Here is a 24,048-nt window from a genome sequence, read left to right as displayed (position 1 = left end):
GTAAGTTCTTCCAAAGGTATGATGAGTTCGGGTGCAGCAAGACACTTCTTCAAGTTCGATACATGGAAGGTAGGATGAACTGAGCTCAATTGTGCTGGTAGATCCAAACGGTATGCAACTGGTCCAACACGTTCCAAGATCTCGAATGGACCAATGTATCGTGGGTTCAACTTTCCACGTTTTCCAAAACGGATCACACCTTTCCAAGGTGCAACCTTCAACATTACACGATCACCAACATTAAATTCAAAGTCTTTCCGTTTAAGATCGGCATAGCTCTTTTGGCGATCACGGGCAGTCTTAAGTCTAGCTTGGATCTGAGCAATCTTCTCCGTGGTTTCGTGAACTACCTCGGGTCCGGTGATTTGCTTTTCGCCTACTTCGGCCCAACAAATAGGAGATCGGCACTTACGACCATACAATGCTTCAAAAGGTGCAGCATTAATGCTTGAGTGATAACTGTTGTTGTACGAGAATTCGGCGAGTGGAAAATGCCTTTCCCAGGCCTTTCCAAAATCAATGACACATGCACGCAGCATGTCCTCCAAGGTCTGAATCGTTCGTTCACTTTGCCCGTCAGTCTGAGGATGATAAGCAGTACTCATGTCAAGACGAGTTCCCATGGCTTCTTGCAAAGAACGCCAAAATCTGGAAGCAAAACGGGGATCGCGATCGGAGATGATTGATAAAGGTACACCATGACGAGATACAACCTCTTTGATGTACAGCTGAGCAAGTCTTTCCATTGTATCAATTTCCTTCATCGCTAGGAAGTGTGCAGATTTGGTGAGGCGGTCAACAATAACCCAAATAGTATCGCATCCGCCCACCGTCTTCGGCAGCTTAGTAATGAAATCCATTGTGATCCTTTCCCACTTCCATTGTGGGATTTCCGGCTGTTGAAGTAACCCAGAAGGTCTCTGATGCTCGGCTTTAACCTTCGAGCAAGTCAAACACTTACCAACATAAGTCGCAACGTCCTTCTTAAGATTCGGCCACCAATACTGTTCTTTAAGGTCGTGGTACATCTTACCTACACCGGGGTGAATCGAATATCTCGATTTGTGTGCTTCATCAAGTATCAGGCTTCGTAGATCTCCATAGTAAGGTACCCAAATTCTTCCGGCATAACATCGGAGTCCAGACTCTCTAACCTCGAATCGAGAGACAAGTATGTTCAAATGCTCGTGAGATATGTTCTCCTCCTTGAGAGCCTCAACTTGGGCTACTCTGATCTGGTTGTTGAGGTTCGAATGGATGGTGATGTTCAGAGCCCTAACACGGAGAGGTGCCGTCCTCTCCTTTCGGCTTAAAGCGTCAGCTACAACATTGGCCTTGCCAGGGTGATAACGGAGTTCACAATCGTAGTCGTTGAGCGTCTCGATCCATCGACGCTGTCTCATATTCAATTGCTTCTGATCGAAGATGTGCTGGAGACTCTTGTGATCGGTGAAGATAGTGCTCTTAGTTCCATACAAATAATGTCTCCACAATTTGAGTGCAAAGACAACGGCTCCAAGTTCAAGATCATGTGTAGTGTAGTTCCGCTCGTGAATCTTCAATTGGCGGGAGGCATAGGCAATAACCTTTGATCGTTGCATCAGTACACAACCAAAACCACTCTTCGATGCATCGCAATAAACAACAAAGTCGTCACTGCCTTCAGGAAGTGATAGGATAGGTGCGGAGGTTAACTTATTCTTCAAAGTTTGGAATGCTGATTCGTGTGTGGGTTCCCAAATGAACTTCTTGCCCTTGTGAGTCAGTGCGGTCAAAGGACGCGCAATCAGAGAAAATCCTTCGATAAACCTTCGATAATAACCGGCGAGACCTAGAAATTGGCGAATATGCGTTGGAGTAGTGGGGGTCTCCCACTTGCTGATGGCTTCAATCTTGGCGGGATCCACTTTGATACCCTGGTCGCTCACAACATGACCCAAAAACTGTACTTCCTTCAACCAAAATTCGCACTTGGAGAATTTGGCGTAAAGTTGCTCTTGTCTTAAGAGTTCAAGCACTAGCCGAAGGTGTTGCTCATGTTCTTCTTCGCTCTTAGAGTAGATGAGGATATCATCTATGAAGACGATAACAAACTTATCCAAGTAAGGCTTGCAGACACGATTCATGAGATCCATGAACACGGCAGGTGCATTTGTCAAACCGAATGGCATCACAAGGAACTCATAATGACCATAACGGGTCCTGAATGCAGTTTTCATCATGTCACTTTCCTTCACCCTCAGCTGGTGATATCCGGATCGCAAATCGATCTTTGAATAAACGCTCGATCCTTGTAGTTGATCAAAAATATCATCAATTCGTGGAAGAGGATATCGATTCTTGATAGTCAATTTGTTGAGTTCACGGTAGTCGATACACATACGGAAGGATCCATCCTTCTTCTTTACAAACAACACAGGTGCGCCCCAAGGCGAGAAGCTTGGTTGGATAAACCCTCGATCTAATAGCTCTTGTAGTTGACTCTGTAATTCTTGCATCTCGGAAGGTGCGAGTCTATAAGGTGCGCGAGCTACAGGTGCAGCTCCCGGCACTAAGTCAATCTGAAACTCTACTGCTCTCTGCGGCGGTAATCCAGGCAATTCCTCTGGGAAGACATCAGAAAATTCGTTCACAATTCGAACGTCGTTCACGTTCTTCACCTCAGTTTCTACCGCTTTCACATGTGCTAGGACAGCAAAGCGTCCCTTCTTCATAATCTTTTGTGCTTTCACGCAACTAATGAGGTTCAACTTCGAGGTACATCTCTCTCCATAGATAACCAGTGGTTCGCCATCTCCTTGTGGTATGCGAAGTGCTTTATCTCCACAGATAACATCGGCCTTTATCTTGCTCAACCAATCCATACCGACGATCACGTCAAAACTTCCCAGTTTGATAGGTATCAAATCAATTTCGAAATCTGCACCAGCTATGTTGATAATAGCTCCACGACTAATATGGTCAACCTTTTCAAGTTTTCCATTGGCGACCTCGACAAGCATACTTTCCTTCAAAGGAACTAACGACCAATCTAACTTATCACAAAAATGTCTACACACATAGCTCCTATCGGCACCAGTATCGAATAGGACAGAAGCTAAAAGATTGTTGATTTTAAATATACCTGTTACCAAGTCGGGGTTGTCGCGTGCATCTCTTGCATTAACATTGAAGGCTCTAGCACATGGTGGTCCGCCATCCTTACGCTTGTTAGGACACTCGTTTCTGAAATGGCCCGTCTTTCCACATTCATAACACTTCTTAGGCCCATTGTTGTTGTGGTTTGGCTTCACATTCAAAGTGGTAACCTTGCAATCCTTGCCAACATGTCCAGATCGTTGGCACTTCTCACAGATAACATTGCAATACCCAGTGTGGTGCTTGTAGCACCTATTGCATTGTGGTAAGGTTCCTTTGTAGTTCGGATTGGTGCGGTTGTTGTTGTTGGGGTTGGTGTTATTGTTGTGTATGTTGTTGTTTTGCCTGAACCCTTCATGTCGTTTTGCCGGGTTTTGATCATAGTTCCTACCCCTGTTGTTGTTGTGGTTGTTGTCCCATTTCCTCTTTTCACCACTAACAGTTTCAAACTTAGCCTTCTCCGGCTCGTCAAGGATGATTTGATTCAAGAGAGTATGCGCCATGCGCATTGCTTCGGGAACACTTGGTGGCTTGGATGAGGTAACATTACCCTTGATGGACTTAGGAAGTCCCGAGAAGTATTTCTCCAAACGCTTAAATTCGGGGGTGACCATGGTTGGACACATAAGAGCCAATTCCAAAAACCTACGGTTGTAGCTGTTAAGGTCGTTCCCCACGGTTTTCAATTGCATAAATTCGATTTCCATCTTTTGAATCTCGGTTCTCGGACAGTATTCCTCGATCATAGCACATTTAAATTCTTCCCAAGGCGTAGCATACGCCTCATCAATTCCTTGCGCTTGGGCCATGGTATTCCACCATGTAAGCGCGCCATCCGAAAGTGTGCAAGATGCAAATTTCGTTTTGTTAGCCTCAGAACAATTGCTAACCCTGAATACCGATTCCAACTTTTCGAACCATCTGGTGAGACCGACGGGTCCCTCAGTGCCACTGAAGTAGTGTGGCTTGCAGCTTTGAAATTCCTTGTAAGTACACCCATCTCGGATGACAGGTGGATTGACAGGCGGTGGTGGTGGAGCTTGGGGTTGTCTTTCAGCTAGTGCAGCAGCGACTCGCTCGTTAATCATTTCCTCAATTTGTGCCGCGGTGGGGATAGATCTCCCGTTGGCCATGATGTTCTATACAAACATTTTGACTCAAGTCAAAATCCATTATGCAAATAATAATAGTACATTATATAACAACCAACATGAAAACAGCACAACACATGTTGATTAAATAACGCAAGCAGATATAAGTACCACAAAACCATGAGATGATAACGTAAATAGAACACTTGCGCAAGAAGTAAGCAACACAAATTCCATTCATTAATGATAATAAGTTCATACATTACAATAAGTTCGTACATTACATAAGTGAAATATGAGATTACAAAAGAGATTACAATACAGAATCTAGTACAAAGTCCTACGGCGATGGTGGGTACAAGATGTCCAAAACATGAGCCAACTGCTCCTCGAGCTCAGTAACTCGAGTCTGGAGAATCTCAATCTCCCGCCTCATTTCCTCATTAGAGGAAGATGGTGGGGCAGGTGGTGCTGGCGGTGCAGGTGGAGCCGGTGGTGCTGAAGTGGATGGTCCGGCTCTGGGTGGAGACGGTAATATCTGTGGGTCGGCGGGGTACGGCACCAGCCGTTTACGTGCAGTGATCCTACGACGCCGTCCATAAGCGTCAGTGACAGTACGACCAGGAATTATGCCAGCGAAGCGATACCGCTTCTTCGGCGGGGTAGAAGGTGCCTGAATCGGTCGGTCAGCGTGATCCTCCTCATCACTGGAGTCGTCAGATGAGGTGTCGTCTGAAGAAGTATCGGTGGAAGAATCGTCGTCTGAATCATGCGGTGGTGGCGCGGGTGGCTCAACATATCCGAAAGCGGCCAACATCTGTCGGTGTCGGCCTGGCGTAATCACGGCTAAGCGGCCGTCGGCAGTGCGTCGGCAAGGTGTGCGCCAGTGATTACGGAAGGGACCTTCCCCGAACTCCGCGAGGATCTCCATACCACCAATGCGAGCCAGTTGCCTCGGGGGTCTGGAAGAAGACGCCGGGATGGGCACACTAGAGCTAGCTCCAGAACTAGAGGCGCCGGGGTCGCCAGTGGGTGTCGGGGCCGGAATGTCGGTAGCAGCAGCAGCAACAGGTGCAGCAGTGGGTGGAACAACGGGGCCTGAGCCGCTCGGGATGTCAGCAGGTGGAACGTCCGACATCTGAACAAGGAAAAATAAATTTTCCATGTCAGTATGTCATAAAGCAAGCAAATAATAGGCCAACAGTTTAAATCATGTATAACAATAAGTAGCATGGCAATATCAGTAATCGTACGAAACTAGCATGCAATCGAAAGCAAGTAATAGCATGCAGTAGTGAAATCACGTAGTAGCATACGGCATATAGCAGTAACAGTAAGCAGTAGCATGCAGTAAATTCAGCGGAAACAAGTAAACTAACAAGTTGTAGATTAGCCCTATTAGTGAATCCTACTCGGGTCGGTCTTAGACTCACTAATGCATCCTAATTCCCTACAACCAATGCTCTGATACCAAATGTGACGCCCCGTACTAAATCATTATGTACGGACCATCAACAACAGGATCATTACAAGGTTAAGTACTATATGCGTTTTCAAAACAGAGTTTACATTCATAAATAAAAGTGACGTCATAACATACGTCAATTGTTTTACAAATCAAAAGTATGCTTCACTAAGTAGAAGCATTAAATAAGTGTACGTGACCATAATGGTCGTTACATAACATAAGTTCATAAGTAAAAAGTTTGAATGCAACATAAGTAGTCATGCGATAACAACTCTAGGCAGCGGGTTCTACAGCACGACTAGTAAGGTAGCGGAAGCGACTTCAAGCACCTGAGAAAATACATGCTTAAAAAGGTCAACACAAAGGTTGGTGAGCTATAGTTTAAGTATAACAGTAATGTAAGTAGGCCACGAGATTTCAGTGCTACACGAGCGTTTCAAAAGTATGTAAAAGTATATGCTTAACCATGGGCACCCGGTAACTAACTTAACGTTTAATGTACCCCCTTAAAGTGCACTTGGCAAGTGCGTATAACCTCGAAGTATTAAACACTCGTTAAATGCTAGCGCTACTAGCCCGAGTGGGGATGTCAAACCCTATGGATCCATATCTAAGATTCGCGTTCACGGTTCAAAAACCAATGATTAAACGTTACCGAGCTAAAGGGAATGTTTATGCCGTTGTATAACCCACACATATAAAAGTTTAAGTACTCGTGCCTAGTATGTAAAACATAAAATAAAATCCGCATGTATTCTCAGTTCCCAAAATAAGTTAAAGTAAAAAGGGAATGCTATAACTCACAATGATTAGACGTAACGGTAAGGTAGTAGTCGGGAAAGTGGTGTGCAAGTAACGGTCCAAACGTCCTCAACCTAAGTCAAATAGCACTAAGTCAATAAGTCGTCTCAAAAGGTTTACAAGTATGTAATTAAGGTCATAAGGGTCATCATCAATCATCATTAAACAAAAGGAAACATGTAAGACTCGTTTATGAAAGTCGTTTAAAACAAGGGCTGACTTCGGTCAGTCACCACGGCCTCTACCCTTACTGAATTAAGGTGAGACCAGTGGTCATGGCTCCGTCTATGAGTCCCTTAAGTGTGGTAAAATTTACAGAAGCAAACTCGTCTTGGTTTGACCGTGACGACGGTCTAAGTGCGAGTAGGTCAGAAATTTCTGCACAACGTTAAAGGACATGGTAACGATCGGAGGGCCATAAATCCTAAACCGTAACTCGGATTAAGACGAGTCCTATATGAAAAGTTATCTACTCGAAAAGTTCTATCTAAAAATCAAGGTTAGAACAGCCCAGGTCTACTGGTCTGTTCCAGAAGCATCAGGTCAGTAGGTTTTGGACAGAACAGTGGGTTTTGGAGAGTTCCGGTTGTCTCGGTGCTTGATGTTCATCACGGTTCTCATCCTTGATGCGTATAGCTTCAAGTGTACAACTCGTTGATGTGTTAACATCATTTTGACCAAGGTTTGTCCATCATAACTCAAGTGCAAGTGTTGTAAGTGTTTGATGAACCAAGGTTACATGTAAGTTTATGAACAAGTTCATGAACACTAAGAAAGATCACAACCAAGTGTTGGATCCATGATACTTGCACCAAAGTGTGAGCTCTTGTTGGTTTCATGTCCTTGTTCAAATGTGTAGTAAGCAACTAACAATAAGAAATAAAGAAAATGAATGATAAGCCTAAACCAACCATGAAGGTGGTATTCTAGTAACATACAACAAACAAGAACACAAGTAACAATTATAAAGATTATAAACTTTAAATCTTTGAAATAAATAAAGTAGAAAGCTAACTAAATAAGAAAATGGTTCATAGTTGCTCATACTTTTAAAGATTCAACCCAAGTTGATCTTTAAGTGAAGTAACTTTAAAGTTACTTCAAGAACTACAAGTAATGAGTTTATACAACTATGAACTTTAGTTATTTTGAAACAAAATATGTAGAACATAACTAGATAGATTATGTTCTTGAATGTTCTTGTTATAACAAGATAAAGATGAAGAAATCAAACTAGTAAGTTTGTTCTTGAAAGTTAGAAAGTAAGTAACATATAACTAGTAACTACATGTATTCAAACATTAAGTAAGAACAAGTAAACAAACAACAATTGATGATGATGTTTAAGGGGTAAAAGGCCACGGTTTTTAGGGAGAAAGAAGAAGAAGAAATGTCTTCAAATTACTTACAAAGAACAAAGAACTTGAGAGAAAAAGAGAGAAGAAAATTGCAAGTAAAGTGTGTGTGTTTGAGTGAGAGATTTCAAGTGAACAAGTAATGAAGAAATAATGAAGTGTGGACTCCTTGAAGCCACAAAACTCACGGCCTGCAGCCCCAAGGGAAAGAGTGCATGGTTTGTTGGATAATTGCATGTAAAGAAGGCTTAAAGTTGGACAATAAGGTGGTGTGCATGGGGATAGTGAGCCAACAAGATTCCAAATGGTCAAACTAGTTAGTTCCAAGCTAAATGATACTTACAAGCTTCAAGAGTGGGCTAATTAACCCAAGTAATAAGTAGGGTGGGCTTATACAAGTCCATTAACTCTTAAAAGGCCCAAGTAGTGAGTAGTTAGCTAGTAATCCACTAAAAGTCCAAGTTAAGCCCAAGTAACTAACTAACCATTATAGTTAACCTAAATGATTAATAAAATTAATCATGAATGTAAATAATACTTGAAAATATTATTCGTGCAAGTTCCGGGTGTCACCAAGACGTTTCGGGCATTTAAAGTTCAAGTACGGACAGTTAAAGCAACATGTAAATGTAATAACATACATTCGATTAATCAAGCGTATTAATAATAATAATTATTAATAAATAACGTAGGAAAAACCAGGGTCGTTACAATTAGAGTTTCCCATGAAAACATGTTGACCATTTGGAATTTCTTCAAATCGGTGAAAAAGTGCTCGATTGTTGCAAAAGTGCCCTGTGGCACCACTGTCCATTATCCACACCGATTTGTCTTCTAGCAGGTTAGTTTCAACAACCACTGCTGCTATGATTTCAGTTTCAACAACATTCACTTGTGGGGCAGATTGCTTTTGATTCGTACTTTGTTGATCCTTGCGGTCATTGCATCGAAAAGCTTTGTGCCCAGGCTTTCCACAAACATAGCATGAGCCTTTGATTTTTTGAATACCGCCATCTCCCTTTCTCGGGACAAACTTTTTCTTTTGGTACCCATTTTTATGGTTCTTATCTTTTCCTTTAAACCTGTTTTTTAAAGGACCAACAGATTCAACCAAATTAGCTTTAATAGAACAAGTAGAGTTAGAGATTTGCTTATCCTTTAGTCGGTTGGCTTCTTCAGTTCTCATGTGACAAATAAGTTCTTGCAATGAAAGATCGCGTTTCTTGTGTTTGAGTTGATTTCGGTAGTCATTCCATTGTGGAGGAAATTTCTCTAGCAACACATTAGCTTGCAAAACTTCACACATCTTCATTCCTTCATTTAGAACATCAGCCACCAAGTTCTCATAAGTATGTATTTGTTCCATGATTGGCTTGTCATCTACCATCTGAAATTGTAACCAGTTTCCAACAACATATTTCTTTTTACCAGCATCATCTGCACCATATTTTTTCTCAAGGGTTTCCCAAATAACTTTTGTAGATTTTTGGTTGATAAAAAGAGTAAAAAGAGTATTAGCGAAACAACCCCAACCCGTGTTAATAACGGCCCATAAAAATTTTTCTTTATAATACATTAATATCATTAACATTTAGGTCCCAATTATGTTTCCAAGACATCTTCAATACAATAGTAAGTTTAATAACTTTAAAACATTTAACACAAGTTTAAATATCCAAACGGGCATACAAAACCGAGCATGGTGATTGGGGATACGCTACCCAATCCTAATCAAATCCAAAAGAGATATCTCCTAAGCAACCTAGCCAAGATCTCTAATCCCCACGCTTACCCGAGCCGCCATTACGCGAACCTATAAAAATATCAACAACGAGAGGGTAAGCTAACGCTTAGTGAGTGAGAATATACTACATACATATATATGCATAAAATGGACACGCCACACAAATATCAAATAACACATACCGGAGCATCCAGGCATATAGCAAGCTAATCTAAGGATACCGTACAATTACGATACCACTAGCTACAACATCAATGTAAGTTCACTCACAACGATATGAACAACACTACCAAGCTACACCCGGAGGCCTAGCTACAACACAACAATATCAATAACATAAGGTAATATAATACCCAACGAACCTGCAACCCAAGGTTAACCACTTAACCTTAAACATACGAAAGTTGGCTGGACAACTCGAGCCTTAGTGAATTCGCACGACCCGAGATACACTACCTCAATGATAAGATGACCGAACAAACTGAGTCATCATGAACCCGCTCTAACCGAGATTCACAACCTTAACGAGAAGATGACCGAGCAAACCGAGCCATCATGAATCCGCACTAACCGAGATTCATTACCTCTATAATAAGATGACCGAACAAACCGAGTTATCATGAATCCGCCCTAACCGAGATCCACTAACTCTATAATAAGATGACTGAACAACCGAGTCATCATGAATCCGCCCTAACCGAGATCCACTACCTCTATAATAAGATGACCGAACAACCGAGTCATCATGAATCCGTATACTACAAAGATTCACTATCCCAAGGGTGGTGACCCAAAACGCATAAGCGTACACAAAGACTCCAAAACCAAGAGTCCATCATCCACCTACATGTGAAGTGATCTCTATAAACGAGAACTGCTTCACCAGACCCGCACCCATCCTACACATACATATGCACATAGGATATTAACACTCACCTTGAAGTCTAGATGGATTCCAAACCAAAATCCACAAACGCCAATGGAACGTACCTATTCCATTATCACATAACAAATAACACAATTAGGGTGGATTACAAATCAACCCATTTCGACAACTAGTGCAATTTCGACCCAATTGCACTTTCAAGCTCAAACCGCGCCCAAACTAACTAATAATCACTAACACAAATGAGAATGGTCCTAATACACCAATTAAACCAAAGCATAGGTGTTAAACACCAATCTTGCCCAATATGACATCTTAACCCTAATTTTGACCCATTTCAAAATTAGTCAACCCAAATACACCCAAAGTAGTTCCAACACTTCTATAATCACTAACACTAGTGATTACACACTACTTACAAGCCTTAAACATGGTTAAATCATTAATCAACCCAAAACCCGCCAAGTATCAACAATAACAACTTTCCATAATGTCACGACCCGGAAAATTTCGACTAATTTTAAATCAAACTCTCGATACGATATTGTATTTTCAACACGATAAGCAAAGTCTGTTAGGTTGCGTATCAAAAACTTTGAACTGTTTAAATATATCATTTAACCTGTGTCTACTTCCGACGATTCACGAACAACTATTTATAAATAGATATGTGTATATTCATATAAATAATAATTAATAATATATAATATTAAAATATTAAATGTAATTACAAGATAATTAAAGTTATTATATTATTATTATCCATAGTAATATTAATATTGATATTAATATTGTTAAAATTATAATACAGAAATTTGATACATTTGAATTATTGTTATCATTATTAATATTATCAATGTTACAACTAGTAGGAAAGTTATAATTCTATTATTGTTAATATTTTTACTAGTATTTTACTTATAATATTATCAACGATACTATTAATGTTACTAGGAACATTATCGTTAATAATTATTACCAGTAATACTATTATTTATTTGTTAGTAATAAAATCATTATTTATTACTAATTATTAGAATCATTGATATTATTATCATTAATATTAGTAGTATTATTTTTTAAATACCTATTATACAGTATTAATATTATTATTAATACACTTATATAATCACAAATACATATACATGTACTTATGCGAAATACAATTATACATATATGATTACATATATATTAATATATACATATATGCATCTGAATATGCATACAAACAGACTTTTAATAAATCTGTTATTAATGTATTTTTGTTATAAATTTTAATTAAAGAAAATACAGAATTATAACATCACAGAATCGAATTCAATATCCAGTCTCTTTCAATCTGTAGCTAATTTTACTCCCAGTACAAATCAAGATCTAATCAACACAACAATCCAAAGAAATCTGTTTAAGAGTCACGATCACCTTCTGTATTTTTTTTTATTTTTTATATATATTTTCATTTCTGTCTGTGATTAGTGTCGATGTACATAAGCTCTTTATATAACAGATAATCTGATTTTTTTTGTTAACACATTCAACCTCTTACTATCAATTATCAATTATAATTAAAACAGATAGTGATTCTTGTAAATGAGTAAAAGTTTTATAAAAACAGTTTATTAAGCTCTGTACGAGTATTTTTTTTGACAAATGTTTGAATTCGATTTTTTATCAAAAACTATAAATGTAGAAGTGTTGGTAACCCTATAAGCGAACTATTTACAAAATCTCAGGTTTCAAATCTTCTTAACATGTTCTAATTTCGAAGTCAAACATTTTTGAAATAAAAAGTCAAATATTGTTCTTCGATTAAATTGGAAATTTCTGTGACGATTAAGGTTCAATTAATGATTTGGAAAGTTTATATGAGTGATTAAAAACATACTTTATGTTATAACCTTTGCCTAAATCGCTCACGAAATGAAAAATCACAATTATTATTATTTTTTTTATTTTTTTTTTGTCCGACGAACAGCACAGGAGGTTTATCCCTTTTTATATATATTTTTAGTAATTTAATTCACTATCAAATTGTTTTCGTATTGTTTATAAATCCTAAAATAAAATAAGAAACGTTTTCTTTGTAATTGGTATCAAACTTTGGTCGAATTATGATTTGAGAGGAAGAAGAAGAGGATAACAGTAATACGGATTCATATATTTATTTAAGTGAATAAAAACTGAAAGAAACAGGCGGATGGATGGTTTGTGTGAGTGTTGGGGTTTCGAGGGGTCGCGAGTTCGAGTCCCATTCGCAGCAGCTTATTTTTTTAAGCCTTCCCCTTTAAGGTAGTCACCTCATTTATCATTATTATTATTATTATTATTATTAATATTATTATTATTATAATTATTATTAGTATTATTGTAAAAAGATAACACAATTTATTATTATTATTAATATTAATATTAGTATCATTATCATAAAATCCATCCTTATTATTAAAAGTTATCATTTATATCAATATTTTTAAAAGTATCATTTTTTTATAAATTATCTTTTTGTTATTATTACTATTATTATTACAAAATAAAATAACTTTTTATTTATTATTATCAATATTATTTTATCAACTAACTACTAGTTATTTAAAACTATATTTACTACATATAACATAAATATATTAATATTTGTATTATAAATAATAATAGATATAGATATAATCAAGTAGGTTATTAATGAAAAACATAATAAAAAAATAACAATTTAATCACTAATAATATATAAATTGTTCGATTTCAATTATATGTGTTAATATACATACAAATGATATAGGTTCGTGAATCTGAGGTCAACCCTGCATTGTTCAATATAGTTATATGTATTTTTACTATGAAATACAGTATGGTGAGTTTCATTTGCTCCCTTTTTAATTGCTTTTGCAATATATATTTTTGGGCTGAGAATACATGCGCTGCTTTTATAAATGTTTACGAAATAGACACAAGTAATTAAAATACATTCTACGTTGAGTTGTACTACTGGCATACTTCCCTGTTGCTTGGTAACTACTATTTACATGGGTATTGTAAACGCGAATCCTGTTGATAGATCTATCGGGCCTGACAACCCCAACCGGACTGGACGACCAGTATTCAACGGTTGCACAGTACTTCGTTTTGTAGGCTACACTTGGTACAGTGTAGTGAGATTTTATAATAAAGGGAATATGCGACGTTGATTAATAGTTAAGTATGGTTACCAAGTGCTCAACTACTTAGAATGCTTTACATACACTTACGAGTGTATTATGTTTATGATTATGAAATCTTGTGGTCTATTAAAATATTGAAATGATTGTTATGATAAACCTATGAACTCACCAACCTTTTGGTTGACACTTTAAAGCATGTTTATTCTCAGGTACGAATTAGGTCTTCCGCTGTGCATTTGCTCAATTTAAGGATATTACTTGGAGTCAATCATCGCAATGGGACCAAATGTTGATGACTTCGTCCAGGAGGATAAGGACGAGTTCTCACAGGTGGTATCAGAGCGGTGGTCGTAGCGAACCAGGTCTTGCATTAGTGTGTCTAACTAGGAGTTGTTAGGATACATTAAAGAGTCTGGACTTCGACCTAGTAGTTGTTAGGTTATATTAGTAAGTCTGGACTTGAACCTGGTCTGTATGTTAAAAGTTTTTGCTTACCACCATTTATCGAAAAATATCTACTTATCATTTACAGTCTCGACACGTCTTATTGCAATTAGTGCATAGATGGTGTACAGATAAATTCATATCCCATCACATTAAATCTTGTCTGACACGTTTCCTTAATTTCCTCCGTAATTTACGGGATCTTCTGTACTATATTTAGGTATTATATGCAATTAGAATATCATCCGATATCCGAAAATCATTTCATATCCAAAAATCCTTTATCTAACCGTACAAGACGAAACTCGCAACCAGTTCAAATTCCTTAGATTCCGACAGCTATTCCGATATGGATTTCGACTCAAGCTCCGAAGACAGTGTAACTGGAATGGATCAACCAATTAGTCATCACCAATTCTGGATGAATTGGGGATGGGTTCGTAGTTTACTTAATTATTGGAGACAAGAAGAAGGTGATCCCTTCCATCCACCAAATTTCCCTCTTGGAGATGAACCTGAAGCACTTACCGGCGAACCTGTTCGAGAAACCATTTTCTCTCTTATTTCCAGAGTATCTCGTCACGATTATATATTACATCAAATTTTAGATTTTATTTATCCGCTCGTCCGAACCGACAGTCACCCCGGTGTAATAGAAGAAGTCAACGAGCTTCGCGCTCGGGTAGTGGCTTTAGAAAATATGGTGCGAAGGTTATAAATGCCAGAAGCAGCACCAGCAGCATAACCAGTACCACCTTCCACAACAACCACATCCGCACCGCAAACCTCAATTTCACAATCTATACCTCGAACATCAACGCCATACGCACCATAGATACCCAGGAGTACCAGCAACAATGAACGATGAAGTATTGATCCATAACTTCATTGATATTCTGCGAAGAATATGTGGTTCCTAATAGTTTTAGAGATTACTTATTCTAGCACAAACCGAAAAGCAAATGAGATTAAAAGCATATAAACTCGTTAAATCCATAATTACATCTGAAGAAAATATATATGTATATATATTTTCATAAAGATTGTGATTAAAAATTCTTTTGTACAAACTGTTAATGGTGAAAATATTTTAACGGGTAGGTAATACCCGAGGAATATTTAGATTTCACATTAATAAGTTACACTGTACATTCTTCAATTCAGATTCAGCAGTCATTAACAATACTGCTCAAATCTACATATATACGTATCCGTTCACCAAAGAACAACTATTTTCATTCAAATTTAATTTTCATATTTGGATTTTGACCTATCAGAATCCAACAAGTGGCATAATGAAGAAAACAATGGACAAAATAAAATTTGTTAGAAACAAACAAATTAATTATAAAGAATTTTGTTAAGAATCCACGCTAACTGTTCCTAGCTAACTGGTTACATTTTATTTATCACAATTTAATTATCGCAATTTATATTCTCGCAATTTTATTTACCGTCATTTAAATACTGTTATTTATTTTTCGTACTTTACATATCGTCGGATAAATCGGGACATATGTACACAATACGTCGGATTAATTCTGAGACAATAAGTTGTACACGGGTCATGATACGTACTTATTAATTCGAATATTTGGTACATCCTAACACAATAAGTATACAATACGTTTTGATAAATCCTAAGACAATACGTACACAATACGTCTTAGTTAATTCTAAGACAATACGTCTACAATACGTCTCTGGGTTGATGCAAAGACAATACGTATACAATACGTCGTTGGGTAATTCTAAGATTATATATATATAAACCAATTATTGGACTATCAACTAAGGATTGCCATTATTGGACAATTAAAATGGATTAAAATATTGATTATAACATATGAAACTAAACAATTCTTCAAGTTTGCCACTTGATTTCATCTTAAATGTCATTTTTATCTTGACGATTACAATCTGCGTTCGAACCTTTCATGATCCTTCAAAACACCTCAATCGAGAGAATGAACCAAACTTCATCTACGGAAGAAAAGATTGATGCATATAGTCATGCACCTGAAAACACTAGAAAACCCGAGTAATAGTTTAACACGTATCTGTTCTAGTTCCTTTGACATTGTTACTACCGAAGATCGTTTTGCAATCCCTTTCCAAAGTAGCCAATTTTGTCACAGGTCCAGCAAGTCAACTCCGACTTTTCATCCAAAACAACCTTATTATAACCTCGATATATATGCGTACTCTTTATTGTTACTGGGGAACCTTTTATATTCCACGATATTACCATCAGCGTTTAATCATCTAAAAACACAATTCTCCTAAAACTACCTCGGTTTGATAACTGATGACCCAGATCAGTTAACTTTGAAAATGCTGACGAAGCAGCATGTTGTAGATGATCTTAATGGCCAAAAGTTTGATGATAAAGAAAGGAGTGTTAGGAACGCTTGATAGAAAATTTAGTACCGAAAAGCAGATTATGCGAAACTATGAAGAAAGCCGTGGACAAATCACAAAGAATAAGTTTGACTTCAAAGAATCCAAATAATTCAATGCCTGTTGAAGTCTTTAGCGAATATCTTACTCCTTACTCTAAACCCTTGCGGACAATAGTCTCCATCATCCTATGATCTTAGATAATCAAAGATATTATTGTATCTTTCATTATAAATATCTTCTATATATCTGAATATATTTTCATAACTAATCTTATCCGAAATCATTTATCTCTTGAGCTATCAGTGTTACATCATATGAGAAACTATTAGTTTCTATATTCTGCGAACCTTCAAATTTAAAATATGAATGCTTTTGAAGTAGTGTTGGGAACTGAAGCATGAGTTAGTATAATATAATGACACTTGATCAACGTGATTATATTACAGTAATTCATGCTGAGTTTCTAATGGAACGTGATGATTCACAGTACCGTCATCATGTGCCATGTTACACGACTCTTGTATTCTATTTAACCTCTAAACATTTCAAGAAAATATTTTTCTTGATGATTCGGTCTTTTCCCGGATATTCTGGTAATTTGACAAGTCAAATTGTACTATTACCGTTTCTTTCTTAGAACATTAACAATATTCATTCTGAAACTTATATCTACGAATTTTGGACTATTACAAGAGATGTCAATTGCAAGAAGAAGAAACGAAGGGACAAAGCTCCGAAATAGAAATTGGAGTATAAATCGCAGCAAATAGGGGGGGGGGGAGTATTAACTGGGAATGACAATGGATATAGAAAACAGAAGCAAGGACTTTGAAATATAAGGGAGAATATAAAAACCGATAACAACACATAAATTACAAACCGTGTATATCAATGTTTATCGCAACATAAAGACACGGGAGAATTAAGAACACTATAACCCCAAGGGCGAAGTAGAAGAAAGCAGATTCCTTCCGGTGGTAGATGAAAAAGGAAGACAGAAGTGATTGACAGAAGAAGGACAAGGATTAGAACCGAATTAAGCATTTTTACAATCTTTTGGATATATTAACTGAGAAAAAAAATATAGGAATGATGAGAATAATGGGAAGGAAGAGTTTAATTTATAATGGAAATATCAGACAAAGTAATCGAGGCAGATCACCGTATTTAATTATATAGATCTTAATTTCTTTACTCGCCGAAGAATCAAATCTTTTAGATTTCGAAGATTTTCTTTATATCCCTTGAATTTCGGAAATCAACCGTGATTACGTCAAGAGTTAAGACGAACCTTAAAGTTATCATTTCGCTCTTTTGCAATAGCTTCACTCACACTCTTCGAGTAATCGAATTATTTTATCCATATCACTCTATGGTAATAAAACTCTATTTATCGACTCATATTCATCATGAAAACATTTTTGTTGTTAGCCATGACCACCTCACTCAAATTTCGGGACGAAATTTATTTAACGGGTAGGTACTGTCAAGACCCGGAAAATTTCGACTAATTTTAAATCAAACTCTCGATACGATATTGTATTTTCAACACGATAAGCAAAGTCTGTTAGGTTGCGTCTCAAAAACTTTGAACTGTTTAAATATATCATTTAACCTGTGTCTACTTCCGACGATTCACGAACAACTATTTGTAAATAGATATGTGTATATTCATATAAATAATAATTAATAATATATAATAATAAAATATTAAATGTAATTACAAGATAATTAAAGTTATTATATTATTATTATTATCCATAGTAATATTAATATTGATATTAATATTATTAAAATTATAATACTGAAATTTGATACATTTGAATTATTGTTATTATTATTAATATTATCAATGTTACAACTAGTAGGAAAGTTATAATTCTATTATTGTTAATATTTTTACTAGTATTTTACTTATAATATTATCAACGATACTATTAATGTTACTAGGAACATTATCGTTAATAATTATTACCAGTAATACTATTATTTATTTGTTAGTAATAAAATCATTATTTATTACTAATTATTAGAATCATTGATATTATTATCATTAATATTAATAGTATTATTATTTAAATACCTATTATACAGTATTAATATTATTATTAATACACTTATATAATCACAAATACATATACATGTACATATGCGAAATACAATTATACATATATGATTACATATATACTAATATATACATATATGCATCTGAATATGCATACAAACAGACTTTTAATAAATCTGTTATTAATGTATTTTTGTTATAAATTTTAATTAAAGAAAATACAGAATTATAACATCACAAAATCGAATTCAATATCTAGTCTCTTTCAATCTGTAGCTAATTTTACTCCCAGTACAAATCAAGATCTAATCAACACAACAATCCAAAGAAATCTGTTTAAGAGTCACGATCACCTTCTGTAATTTTTATTTTTATTTTTTTTATATATTTTCATTTCTGTCTGTGATTAGTGTCGAAGTACATAAGCTCTTTATATAACAGATAATCTGATTTTTTTTTGTTAACACATTCAACCTCTTACTATCAATTATCCATTATAATTAAAACAGATAGTGATTCTTGTAAATGAGTAAAAGTTTTATAAAAACAGTTTATTAAGCTCTTTACGAGTATTTTTTTTTTGACAAATGTTTGAATTCGATTTTTTTTTTATCAAAAACTATAAATGTAGAAGTGTTGGTAACCCTATAAGCGAACTCTTTACAAAATTTCAGGTTTCAAATCTTCTTAACATGTTCTAATTTCGAAGTCAAACATTTTTGAAATAAAAAGTCAAATATTGTTCTTCGATTAAATTGGAAATTTCTGTGACAATTAAGGTTCAATTAACGGTTTGGAAAGTTTATATGAGTGATTAGAAACATACTTTATGTTATAACCTTGGCCTAAATCGCTCACGAAATCAAAAATCACAATTATTATTATTATTTTTTTTATCCGACGAACAGCACAGGAGGTTTATCCCTTTTTATATATATTTTTTAGTAATTTAATTCACTATCAAATTGTTTTCGTATTGTTTATAAATCCTAAAATAAAATAAGAAACGTTTTCTTTGTAATTGGTATCAAACTTTGGTCGAATTATGATTTGAGAGGAAGAAGAAGCGGATAACAGTAATACGGATTCATATATTTATTTAAGTGAATAAAAACTGATAGAAATAGGCGGATGGATGGTTTGTGTGAGTGTTGAGGTTTCGAGGGGTCGCGAGTTCGAGTCCCATTCGCAGCAGCTTATTTTTTTGAAGTCTTCCCCTTTAAGGTAGTCACCTCATTTATCATTATTATTATTATTATTATTATTAATATTATTATTATTATAATTATTATTAGTATTATTGTAAAAATATAACACAAATTATTATTATTATTATTAATATTAATATTAGTATCATTATCATAAAAGCTATCCTTATTATTAAAAGTTATCATTTATATCAATATTTTTAAAAGTATCATTTTTTTATAAATTATCTTTTTGTTATTATTACTATTATTATTACAAAATAAAATAACTTTTTATTTATTATTATCAATATTATTTTATCAACTAACTACTAGTTATTTAAAACTATATTTACTACATATAACATAAATATATTAATATTTTTATTATAAATAATAATAGATATAATCAAGTAGGTTATTAATGAAAAACATAATAAAAAAATAACAATTTAATCACTAATAATATATAAATTGTTCGATTTCAATTATATGTGTTAATATACATACAAATTATATAGGTTCGTGAATCCGAGGTCAACCCTGCATTGTTCAATATAGTTATATGTAACGACCCGGATTTTTTCGATCGTTTTATACTTATGAGATTAATATTTACATAAATTAAACCTTACCAACATGATAAGTAATCTAAATTGTTGAGACTTATGTTTTTGAAAAGATTTTTACACAACGTTTGACCGTCCAATTTGACCGATGATATCACGAGCTATATAACACACGATAATTATACGATTATGTATATATATATCTATACATATTTAACATGATTTAAGGATGGTTTAACGTCTCATTGTGTACTAACAACAATGAGTTATAGGTATACTTTGAGATCACTAACTTAAGTTTTCAAAACGATAACTATATGTAACATTCTTTGACATATATACTTATAATCTATAATGTGTTGGTGATTTATGTCACCAATATGATTTAAGTGTAATGGGATTAATTTGTTAACCAAAATAATCTTGATAAATAGCGAACAAGTTTGGGAAAGTGCGGGGTGCACACTTGTTTGAACTTATCTTGATCATGACGGGAGTTCGGGGGCAGCACCCCCGATAGCGGGGTCCAAGGGGTGGCAACCCCTAGCGGGGTCCAAGGGGCAGAGCCCCTGGCTGGGGTCGAGCTGCCAGGTCAGCTTGGAATTTTTTTTTTTGGGCTAACATTGCTTTATTAAAAATGTCTTAAAATTTTATTTTGGCCCGGTTTGACCCAAAATAAAAGCCCGATTTTGAGCCTCTTTTACAGTTATAAACCCGTCCATATTTGAATTCTCGTTCCGTTTCCTCAAAATTTCTACAAGTATATCTAGGGTATATGTAACCGTATCATACCCAGCTTCTATACGTATTTACTATTAGTATATACCAACAATAAACTCCAATGATCAGCCACTAGACATGATGTTATATGTGGGAACCAACCATTTAACCTCATGTATGACTTATATGCAAGAAAACAAACTAAATCTCCTATATATCCATCCCATAATCACATCATTTTGCACACACACACACATACAATTTCATTTCCAATTTTCTTTCAAGTTAATTCACTCCCTAATCTCTCTTCATTTACCTACCCAAGAACGTATCAATATAGTCATCCGATTTCAAGGAGATTACTTCCAATCTTTCAATCCCACTCCACCACTCTTTTGATTTCAAGATTTTTTCTTATCTTTTCCAGTAGCTTTATCCAAGTAACCTGAGGTAGTAACCTTATTCATAATCTTATTCGATTCATATTTATATAGCTTTCTTATTTTGAGATATAAATTATAACAACAAGAACATAGTTTGAATGATTTCAAACTTGTTCGCAAACTAAATAGATCCTTCTAACTTGACTTTTAAAATACTTCAAGACCTGTAATATATCATAATGATATGCTAACTTAACAAGATACAACTTGTTTTTACAAAGAACACCTTAAAACAAAATCGGGTATCCGAAGCTAGTTTAGCTACGAATATATTTTGACAAAAACCAAACTAATCATATCTTGGCTAACTAATATGATATTTTATATATATTTACTCATGATTTGATTTTACATATTTCAGGACCACCCGTAAACAACACGAGAAGATTAATCATAAGACCTCATGATTGTACGCAACACGTCATTTGACAACACGGTACTTTATGTACGCAACACGTCATTTGACAACATGGTACCATGGGTCGAGATTAATTCTGATCAATACGAATACGATGGGGTCTTTATTTATTTTTTTGAGCAACTAATTGTGGACCATTAACAACAGACTGCTAACTACGGACAAAGAAAATATTAAAAGTATAATAAGTATATATATATATATATATATATATATATATATATATATATATATATATATATATATATATATATATATATATATATATATATATATATATAACGATTACTTGAAAAGAAAATATGTTGATATATTATATATATGGTTAGGTTCGTGATATCTATCGGAGACCAAGTCGTGTTAATTACCTTCAAGACAAAAGTGAGTATATAGTCCCACTTTTAAACTCTAAATATTTCGGGATGAGAATACATGCATTTTATGATTTACGTTATGGACACAAGTGATTAAAAATATATATTCTACGTTGAGTTGTACCACTGGCATACTTCCCTGTAACTTGGTAACTACTATTTACATGAGGTATTGTAAACGCGAATCCTGTTGATAGATCTATCGGGCCTGACAACCCCAACCGGACTGGACGACCAGTATTCAACGGTTGCACAGTACTTCGTTTTGGTGACTACACTTGGTACGGTGTAGTAAGATTTCATAATAAAGGGAATATGCGACGTTGATTAAATGTTAAGTATGGTTATCAAGTGCTCAACAACTTAGAATATTTTTATTAAAACGTTTATATATGAAATCTTGTGGTCTATATGTATAACGCTGCAGGCATTAAACCTATATCTCACCAACTTTATGTTGACGTTTTAAGCATGTTTATTCTCAGGTGATAACTAAAAGCTTCCGCTGCAACATGTTGAATTTAAGCAAGATCTTGAGTATGCATATTTGTGTCAAAAATAAAACTGCATATCGGAGAAACCTATGAACTCACCAACCTTTTGGTTGACACTTTAAAGCATGTTTATTCTCAGGTACGAATTAGGACTTCCGCTGTGCATTTGCTCAATTTAAGGATATTACTTGGAGTCAATCATCGCAATGGGACCAAATGTTGATGACTTCGTCCAGGAGGATAAGGACGGGTTCTCACATATAAACCCTCTTCATCATCTAAATGGGTTTTACAACTAACAATCTCAAAACCCTAACATTGAATCTTAAATCAAATAATGAAACTCGGAGTTAGAACTTACCAATACCGCCAAAGTGATGCCGTTGACGAGTGGAACAACTTTAACAATTAAGGTTTGACCCGAAACACTCTTCTTCTTCTCCAAATGGAGCTTTCTCTCACTAAATTGAGTTTCTCACTCTAGGGTTTGATGAAGGAAGTGTTTGATGTGTAAAATGAGGATAAGATGAGCCTTGAACCAGTCTTATGGCTCTAGAACCGGCCATAAGTGAATTTACCAAATCACCCTCAAAAGATTCCATTAAAATGGGTTAAAAATGTCATTACAGCGACATTTGCCGCGTTTTGCGACACTTCGTCGCGTTTCGCGACACTAGGACGCTATAAACAATACTGAAACGCGACAAAAGGGGCAGAAATCAAGTATCAGAAGTTGTCGCGTTTCAACCATGTTTGTCACGGAACGCGACACACCAGAACGCGACAAACTGCACTCAAACTCGACAGTTTACCTGATGTACTCCAATTTCACTTTTAAAACATCCCAAAGTCAAACGTGGTCAATGCATTACATCCAAACTATTAAATAATCATTCTTGGACTTCAAATGATGCCCCGAGCGTCATGTTTAGAAAAACGGGGTGTTACAATTAGTCATATGATTCAAAAGGTGACCTCAAGCAGTCCTGTTATCTTTTTCAATTTTCAATTTCAATTTATCCAAATCAATTGTTGACTTATCAGTAACATCAGTAGAACTCGACTTATCCAATTCAATTGTTGACTTTGTAGTTACATCAGTAGGACTCTTAGAGGTATTGAGTTCAGATTCTTGAAATAGAACATAGTCTATTTCAAGTTGCTCAAAGAAAACTAAAAGCTTTTGAGACCAACGTTTGTAATTGGTCCCATCAAGTGGTTCCAACTTTGACAAATCAGGAAGCACTTTATTAATAGATACAACCATGTTAAAATTAAAATAATTCGCTTTCA

The 24,048-nt window shown here is 35.4% G+C and overlaps 1 long non-coding RNA gene across 2 annotated transcripts in view; it reads right to left on the bottom strand.

The window, feature by feature from the left end:
* LOC139862452 (uncharacterized) overlaps nucleotides 1-23,287 on the bottom strand; it is a 44,607-nt gene extending 21,320 nt beyond the window's left edge. For both annotated transcript variants that reach the window (XR_011764187.1, XR_011764188.1), the window contains exon 1: nucleotides 23,117-23,287. This is a non-coding gene — a long non-coding RNA (uncharacterized lncRNA). The remainder of the gene's footprint in view (nucleotides 1-23,116) is intronic.
* Between the last annotated feature and the right edge of the window lie 761 nt (nucleotides 23,288-24,048).

The sequence above is a fragment of the Rutidosis leptorrhynchoides genome, chromosome 8 (genome assembly GCF_046630445.1).
Source record: "Rutidosis leptorrhynchoides isolate AG116_Rl617_1_P2 chromosome 8, CSIRO_AGI_Rlap_v1, whole genome shotgun sequence".
NCBI lineage: Eukaryota > Viridiplantae > Streptophyta > Magnoliopsida > Asterales > Asteraceae > Rutidosis > Rutidosis leptorrhynchoides.
Note: the sequence above shows the minus strand (reverse complement) of the source record. Positions and strands in the feature narration are given on the sequence as shown.